Source organism: Hordeum vulgare, chromosome 4H, assembly GCF_904849725.1.
Source record: "Hordeum vulgare subsp. vulgare chromosome 4H, MorexV3_pseudomolecules_assembly, whole genome shotgun sequence".
NCBI lineage: Eukaryota > Viridiplantae > Streptophyta > Magnoliopsida > Poales > Poaceae > Hordeum > Hordeum vulgare.
The window spans coordinates 588,065,426-588,075,390 of record NC_058521.1 but is presented as its reverse complement, the minus strand read 5'-3'; positions in this window follow the sequence as shown (position 1 = coordinate 588,075,390).

Below are 9,965 nucleotides of genomic sequence, written 5' to 3'. Positions count from 1 at the left end.
ATACCTTAGATTTATCAGTAATAAAGAACATTTTTAAAATGACTTTGTGGTCTGTTTCTGTGTGAGCTATTTCTTATTTATTGTTTTATCGACGATAGAAAATCCGTGTGACGAGGGAATCGGAGCGGAAGACCTCGAAGACCCCGGATACTTAGCTGACCAAGGCAAGCAGCCCTTTGACCATGACTAAGCATATGTCACTTTGCATGTTAAAATAGCAAGTATTCCCGTTGCATATGATCATAAGTACCGGTAATCATTTGATATGATTTTACCGAAGGCTCCCCTAGAGCACATGCATTGAGCTTGACCCTACCCCTTGAGGGTCATGCTAATACCATGTTGACAAGTAAAGATAGAAGTAGTATTATCATGAGCATGTTGTTGACATAAAGCAAGAGTTTATGAAAACCCCGTCGGGTGCCACTAATGCCCGAGGGTGATGATGAGTTAGGTGGTCACTTTTGGTGAAGTGATGCACCCGGTATTTGTGTGAGTATGGTTTCAGAAATGGGAATAGATTTATGATGTGTCGATTGTCCCAACCTTACCAGTACGACCACGTTACCCCTTATAGGATGGGGCTATGTTAATTACTTTGGTCGGTGCTAGCAAAGAGCCACATTACTAGTGGCGGGAGTGATGTGTGGTCACTCTCGTGATGGGGTCGTGCCAGGTAGGACGACTATGCCATTTTTATGAGTTCCAGTCACACCGTTGGTCCCCGCATGGTTGGTACAGTCCAGAGTTGGTGCTCATAAGACGTACAACATGTGGGCTGGGTACCAATCGAGTGGACCTCTTTGTCTAGTATCGTCAGGGGAAAGGCATTGATCGGGTACTTACCTCGGGTATGTGATATACCGCGAGTCGTGGATGACACGGAAGTTTCTCGGATCTCGTGGGTCCAGCATACTACCTCTGCAGAGTGTAAACTATTCGAATAGCCGTGTCCACGGTCAAGGACAGTTGGGTAATCCTACTTAAACTACGTCCAGTTGTTTCCGCATAAACCAAGTGTGTGTGAGTGTATGTGTGTGTGGTGTTGGAAAAGGTGTTGCTATGATAGCAATGATATGACCAGGTCCGATGACTTGGCATATAGGGTGAACCCGGATGGTTCAGCCCTCAACAGATATATTGATATCTGTAACCTGTTCTTCAAAAGTAATTCTTTAACTTGATGCATATTCATGATCATTCCACCAAGATGAGTTACACCCAAGATGCATGATATTGTTATCCTTCACTTTCGTTGATTATATCATGGGCTGTTTGCGAGTACATTCAAAGTACTCATTGGCTTGCCACTGATTATGTTATTTGACCAGACATGGAAGGACCGGAGTTTGGAGATGAGTACATCTTCGGAGACGCCCCTGCGAACTAGGACGCTTCCGAGACAGAATGCCTGTCGGTGTAGGCTTGATGGCATGGGCACCCGCTTAGCCCTATGTTTTCCGCTACTAGTGTATCTGAGTGAATTGGCCTTAGGCCCTGTCTTGTGAACTTGACCCTTCGGTCATGCGTTGTAATAGTCGGTACTCGGATGTAAGACTCTTTTAATCGGTATCTGTGTTCGGTGAGCATTGATCTCTGGGATCACTAAGCACTGCGATCTCGACTAGTAAGTCGGGGTCCCCACAGAGCTGGTATCAAAGCCATCCTAACTATAGGAAGCCTTAGGTAGCATGGACGATAGCCGAAACGATTAGTGCACATAGATTGACCGGAGAACCGCACCCACTAAATATTTCTAACCCTCTCCCCTACACCTTGTAGATGGCCGTCGTACCTGAGATGCTTCTGGAAACGGGCTTTCCTCTGCTTTTGAGCGATAGCCTCGAGAAGTGTCAAGTACGTCGCACGTCCATCTTCCTCTACCACGAACACTAGGTCAACGCCGACACCAAGGAGTATCACGTGGACGTGATAGTGAAGGCTAACGACTCCCCAACTAGCTGGTTCTTTGAAGGGCCACAAATGGAGGATCTGATGTTGGCCGTGGAGACTGCAGCACGAGAGGCACTCGTGCGACTCCGCGACATCCTTCCTGAGATGGCGGACGAGCCATCTACTCGTCACCTACCTTTTGTTAAAGATAAGGTAGACGGGAGTTGGACACTCAACCCCTCATCCCCAATCATGGTTAATGGAACTACCTTAACTCTGGAACATGTGATGCGTAGGGTGGATGTCATCGAAAATAAAGTTGCTACGATCGAACTTATTGAGAATTTGGATAAAAAGATCCACAATCAAATCACTCAGTAGAGATCCAAGGTGGGAATGGTTTTGAAAAATTTGAAGGAGAAGGAACCCACACTTAACAAAAAATTAGGTCATGACTCTGCTAGGATTGGCAAACTAGAGGATGTTATAACCAACTTGGGTTCCGCTTTTGCCGCTGTGCAGAATACTCCATATTTTTCCCACAATAAGGCCACCAAGTCTATTTTTATTCCCAAAATAGTTGTGAATCATCTAGTAAGAAAGATGAAGACCTTAAGATGATGAGTGATCATGCTACTTATGGTTTGAGCACCAAAGACGACGATACGTGATTCTATCGCTTTATGCCTAGCTAAGGGCGTTAAACAACAGCGCTTGTTGGGAGGCAACCCAATAAATTTACCTTTTTTCTGTCTGTTTTGTTGCGTCCACACCATCATAATTCTATTATGATTGTGTCTTTTCTGTTTCTTTTTGTGTTTGAGCCAAGCAAAACCTTTATGACTAGTCTTGGTGATGGTTGTTTGATCCTGCTGGAAAAAGACAGAAACTTTTCGCTCACGAGATTATTTTTCATTTTTATTTAGAAAGAGCATTTGAGTTGATTCTTTTTACTACTGGTTGATATGCCTTTTGCCAAGGCAGTCGTAATTGTTCAGAATTTTTGAGGTACCAGAAGTATAGGAAGTATACAGATTGCTACAGACTGGTCTGTTTTTGACAGATTATGTTTTTGTTGAGTTGGTTGCTTGTTTTGATGAAACTATGGATAGTATCGGGGGGTACTAGCCATGGAAAAGTGAGAATACAGTAATCTAACACCAATATAAATAGAAATCCAGATTGCTACAGTACCTAAAGAGGTGGTATTTTGTTTTCTTGTGCTAATGATATCACGAGTTTCTGTTTAAGTTTTGTGTTGTGAAGTTTTCAAGTTTTGGGTGATGTTCTCATGGACAAGGGGATAAAGAGTGGAAATAGCTCCAGCTTGGGGATGCCCAAGGCATCCCAAGCCAAATTCGAGGACACCAAAAAGCCTAAGCTTGGGGATGCCCCGGGAAGGCATCCCCTCTTTCGTCTTCAATCCATCGGTAACATTACTAGGAGCTATATTTTTATTCACCACATGATATGTGTTTTGCTTGGAGCGTCTTGTATCGTAGGAGTCTTTTCTTTTTGTTGTGTCACAATCATCCTTGTTGCACACCTTTTGAGAGAGACACGCACTCATCGTGATTTTTCTAGAATGCTCATCGTGATTTTGCTAGAATGCTCATCGTGCTTCACTTATACCTTTTGAGCTAGACCATTTTGCTCTTTGTGCTTCACTTAGATCTTTTAGAGCACGGCGGTGCGTGACTTGGTAGTTGGCTTGTGCTATGAAAGTAGTCCCAAAGGTGAAAGGTACGCAAAGAGGATACAAAAACCTCCATCTTCATGTGCATTGAGTAGAAAGAGAAGTTTTGATTCCTCTCAATTAGTTTTGAGATGTGGATTTGGTAATATTAAGAGTTATGTTAGTAGGGTGTCGTGAATCTGGAAATACTTGTGTTGAAGCTAGTGATTCACGTAACATGCACGTATGGTGAACCGCTATGTTAGGAAGTCGAAGCATAATTGATCTATTGATTGTCATCCTTTGTGTTGAGGTCGGAATCGCGCGATGGTTAACAGCTACCAACCCTTCCCCTAGGAGTATGTGTTTAGTACTTTGTTTCGATTACTAATAAAAACTTTTGCAACAAGTATGTGAGTTATTCATGACTAATGTGAGTCCATGGTATAGATGCACTTTCACCTTCCACCATTGCTAGCCTCTCTAGTGTCGTGCAATTTTCGCCGGTGCACAAACCCACCATATGCCTTCCTCAAAACAACCACCATACCTACCTACTATGGCATTTTCATAGCCGTTCCGAGATATATTGCCATGCAACTCCCACCGTTCCGTCTCATGACTTGTGCCGTCACTCTCATATTGCCATTGCATGATCGTAAGATAGCTAGCGAGATGTTTCAACGTCATACGCCAAGCTAGATCGTTGCACATCCCGGTACACTGCCGGAGGCATTTCATATAGAGTCATCATTGCTCTAAGTATTGAGTTGTGAGTAAATAAAAGTGTGATGATCATCATTATTAGAGCATTGTCCCATGTGAGGAAAAAAAGAGGCCACAGTTGCCCAAATAAAAAAAAGAGAAAAACAGGCCAAAGAGCCCAAATAAAAAAAGAGAGAAAAAGAGAGAAGGCACAATGCTACTATCTTTTTCCACACTTGTGCTTCATAAATAGCACCATGTTCTTCATGATTGAGAGACTCTCGTTTCGTCACCACCATATGCTAGTGGGAATCTTTATTATATAACTTGGCTTGTATATTCCAATGATGGGCTTCCTCAAATTGCCCTAGGTCTTCGTGAGCAAGCAAGTTGGATGCACACCCACTAGTTCTCCTTTTGAGCTTTCACATACTTATAGCTCTAGTGCATCCTTTGTATGGCAATCCCTACTCATTCACATTGATATCTATTAATGGGCATCTCCATAACCCTTTGATACGCCAAGTCAATGTGACCATCTCCTCCTTTTTTGTCTCACAACCACCACCACACTCTATTCCACCTATATTGCTATATCCATGGCTCACGCTCATGTATTGCGTGATAGTTAAAAAAGGTTTGAGAAAGTAAGAGTGCGAAAACAATTACTTGGCCAATACCGGGGTTGTGCATGATTTAAATTAGTTGTGTGAGGATGATGGAGCATAGCCAGACTATATGATTTTGTAGGGATAAATTTCTTTGGACTTATTATTTCGAAAGTTCATGATTACCTTGCTAGTTGGCTTGAAGTATTATTGTTTTCATGTAAATAGCAAACTATTGTTTTGAATCTTACGGATCTAAACATTCATGTCACATGAAAGAAGTTACAAAGGACAACTATGCTAGGTAGCATTCCACATCAAAAATTCAGTCTTTATCACTCCCCTGCTTGAGGACGAGCAGGAGTTAATCTTGGGGATGCTTGATACGTCTCCAACGTATCTATAATTTTTGATGGTTTCATGCTATTATCTTGTCAAACTTTGGATGTTTTGTATGCCTTTTATATATTTTTTGGGACTAACTTATTAACTCAGTGCCAAGTGCCAGTTCTTTTTTTTCCGTGTTTTTGACCCTTTTCAGAGGAGGATTTTAAATGGAGTCCAAACGGAATGAAACTTCCAAAAAGATTTTTTCCGAAACAGAAGACGATCGAGAGACTTGACAACCAAGGTAGAGGGTCACCAGGGACCCCACAAGCCCCCTAGTCGTGGCCAGGGGGGCCGCGCCTCCGAGGCTTGTGGGCTCCCTGGGCCTCCTCTGCCCTAGGTCTTTCGCCTATATATTCCCTAAAATCCCAGAAAGAATCAAGAGATCAACGAAAACACTTTTCCACCGCCGCAAGCTTCTGTCTCCGCAAGATCCCATCCGGGGCACGTTGTGGTGCCCTGCCGGAGGGTGGATTCGGATACGGAGGGCTTGTTCATCAACACCATGACCTCTCCGATGACGCATGAGTAGTTCACCATAGACCTACGGGCCCATAGCTAGTAGCTAGATGTCTTCTTCTCTCTCTTGGATCTTCAATACAAAGTTCTCCATGATCTTCATGGAGATCTATCCGATGTAATCTTCTTTGCGGTGTGTTTGTCGAGATCCGATGAATTGTGGATTTATGATCAAATTATCTATGAATCTTATTTGAGTTTATTTTGATCTCTCTTATGCATGATTTCATATCCTTGTAATTCTCTTCGAGATGTGGGTTTTGTTTGGCCAACTTGATCTATGATTCTTGCAATGGGAGAAGTGCTTGGTTTTGGGTTCATACCGTGCGGTGACCTCAACCAGTGACAGAAGGGGTAGCGAGGCACGCATCATGTTGTTGCCATCAAGGGTAAAAATATGGGGTTTTCATCATTGGTTTGAGTTTATCCCTCTACATCATGTCATCTTGCTTAAAGCGTTACTCTGTTCGTCATGAACTCAATACACTAGATGCATGCTGGATAGCGGTCGATGTGTGGAGTAATAGTAGTAGATGGAGAAAGTATCGGTCTACTTGTCTCGGACGTGATGCCTATATGTATGATCATTGCCTTAGATATCGTCATGACTTTGCACGGTTCTATCAATTGCTCGGCAGTAATTTGTTCACCCACCGTAATATTTGCTATTTTGAGAGAAGCCTCTAGTGAACACTATGGCCCCCGGGTCTACTTCACACCACATTTTCAGCCTTACACTTTTACTTTGTTGCACGTTCCGCCTTCAGATCTCACTTTGCAATCAATCTTGAAGGGATTGACAACCCCTTTATAGTGTTGGGTGCAAGTTCTTTTGTGTTTGTGCAGGTACTCTGGACTTGACACGATTCTCCTACTGGATTGATACCTTGGTTCTCAAACTGAGGGAAATACTTACTGCTCCTGTGCTGCATCACCCATTCCTCTTCAAGGGAAAAACCAACGCAAGCAAGTCTCCGTCAACGTGTCAATTTCTGGCGCTGTTGTTTGAGAAGTAGAAGTGATACATTTCGGAGTCACTGAGGCAATATGGTTCGGTAGAACCGAGAATGACAACATGCCTCTTGGAGAAATCGGTTAGACCGAGTTTCCTAGATCGGTGAAACCGAGTTGCAATGAAAATCAACTCCTTAACTGAAAGTAGGGAGATAATAATCTAAAGATTGTTATAAGATACCAATTGTGAAAGAAATCATAAAATAGCACATTTTTGAAAATATATACATACATATAGACGAGAGTTGTATGGTTCCAAGAAGGCATGCAATAACAAACGTAAACCATACAAGAATCTCCATCTAGATGTGGACGAGTGACTAGGTCGCCTATATTAGAGTATTTGACTTGGGGAGTCAAGCAAGATTGCTTGATCATAGGTCATACTCATCGTTAAGCGCAAAATGGGGTTACCATTTTTCGATGAATATTTTTAATGTATTCATATCACTTGAGTTTCTTTACCTCATGACTTGGTGTAAAGCTTTATCAAGGATATGAGTACATACCTTCGAATAATGTTTATGACGTGGCATGTAGGTGAACTTGTCGTGGATGCTCAACGTTGATGAAGATCATCTTGAGTTGGGATCTATCCTTATCATTTTGATTCACTTTCCACCTACAATGGTTAGTCATGCAAGGAATAGCATAATATATCCAAATGACATGAGTGAATTACGTCATCTATAATTGTCAAGGATATGATTTTGTTGTCTTCTTCCTCCATCTCTGAAGAAAGGGTTGTTGATACTTGGCCATGTCAAGATTGCTTTTGATGTGAGTTGATGGCAATCCTGTGGAGTGTATTTATTCCAAGTACCTACAAAAGGTTAGATGCAATACAAGGGATCATAGTTTTCCAAGATATAAGTTAGTGTAAAATCAATGGCATCAATCAATAGACAATCAAGCTCATGCCCTTGCATGCATCCGAGTGAGTCTAGCTCAAGTTTGAAGCAGCAATGATGTTCAACTCACTCCTCAAATGACAGAATACTTTCTCATCAAGTGGTTTGGTAAAGATATGAGCTAATTGTTTTTCGGTGCGAACATGCTTAAGATCTATATCTCCTTTACCAACATGATCACGAATGAAATGATGTCGCACTTGAACATGTTTTATTCGAGAATGTTGCACATGATTATAGGAAACTTTAATAGCACTTTCATTGTCACACAATAATGGAACATTTCTCACATGAATGCCATAATCCTTAAGAGTTCGAGTCATCCATAGTAATTGCACACACCATGATCCGGCGGCTATATATTCAGTTTCGGCAGTAGATAAAGATAGTGAGTTTTGTTTCTTGGATGACCAAGACACAAGAGATCTCCCAAGAAATTGACATGTGCCTGAGGTGGATTTTCTACCAACCTTGTCTCCTGCATAGTCCGAGTCGTAATAGCCAACAAGATTACAAGAAGATCCCTTGGGATACCATATGCCACAGTTTGGTGTATGTATTAGGTACCTGACGATTCTTTTAACAGTCAATATATGACACTCTTTAGGTGCCGCTTGGTATCGGGCACACATGCAAACACTCAACGTGATATCAGGACGGGAGGCACATAGATATAGTAATGAACCAATCATTGATCAATAAACTCTTTGATCAACTGGTTTGTCCTCCTTAGTGAGGTCAATATGTCACTAGTAGGCATGGGGGTTCTCATACCTTTGCACTCTTGTATACTGAACTTCCTGATGAAGTCTTTGGTGTACTTGGTTTGAGAGATAAACATACCTTCTCTCGATTGTTTGATTTGCAATCCAAGGAAGAATTTCAGGTCACACATCATTGATATATCGTATTCCTCTCACATCAACTTTCCAAACTTCTCACTAAAATGTGGGTTAGTAGAACCAAAGATAATATCATCCACATATATTTGGCACACAAATAGTTCCCCATTAACTCTTTTAGTGAATAAGGTTGCGTCAATTTTACCAATTTCAAAACCCTTTTCTATGAGAAACTTTGTTAGGTATTTGTACCAAGATCCAAGGGCTTGTTTACGAAGTTTATAAACATGATTAGGTTTCTTGGGGTTCACAAAGTCAGGAGGTTATTTCAGATAAACCTCCTCCTCAATTTCACCATTTAGAAAAGCACTTTTGATATCCATTTGGTAAAGAGTAATATCATGGTGATTGGCATAAGCGAGAAAAATGTGAATGGCTTCAAGTCTAGCAAAGGGGGCATAGGTCTCACCATAGTCCATACCTTCGAGTTGCGTGCATCCTTGGGCTTCGAGGCACGCCTTGTTGCATACAACTTGTCCATCTTCATTTTGCTTGTTCTGAAACACTCATCTTGTATCGATAATGTTGTGCTCACCTTCAGGTTTTTCAACAAGTGTCCACACTTGATTCCTCTCGAAGTTGTGTAGCCCTTCATGCATGGCATTCACCCAATCCGGGTCTTGAAGTGCTTCTTCTACCTTCAAAGGCTCAATGCTAGAGATGAAAGAGTAATGCTCGCAAAAGTTAGCTAAACGAGATTTACAGCGAGTGATTCTCCCGGTTTGTATGTCACCGAATATTTGATTTAGCAGATGATCTCTGTCCACTCTTTCTCGAACTCGCGACAGCTTCTTATTGTTGGATGGTGGAGCTTCTTCATCATTATCATCTTGCACGTTGTCGTTGATGGTGTCATCTCCTTGAGGTGGTCGTGAGGAAGGCTGAGGTGGATCATCACGATGTACTTCTTCCTCTTCTTCATCATGTCGTGTACCTCTTTGTGGATGCCTTCATGTAATTTTGTGGTTCGCCTTGACGTGAAGTAGGAGCTTCCACTTGAATTTTGAAGTAATTTCCTTCACTTCCATGGGACTAAACATGCCATAGATAGATCTTGGATGGCTTCCGAAGGTTCCTTATCTCCTACATCATTTGGCAATTGTTCAACTTGCGAACCATTAGATTCATCAAACTTCACATCTACCGTCTCTTCAACTTTTCGAATGAAGCTATTGTAGACACGGTAAGTGTGAGAGTTTGATCTGTAACCAAGTATGAGACCTTCATGAGATTTAGGAGCAAATTTAGCGAGACGATGCTTATCAAGAATGTAGCACTTAGATCCAAATAATCAAAAGTATCCAACTTGGGTTTTGTTATCGGTAAGTAGCTCATATGTCGTTTTACGAAG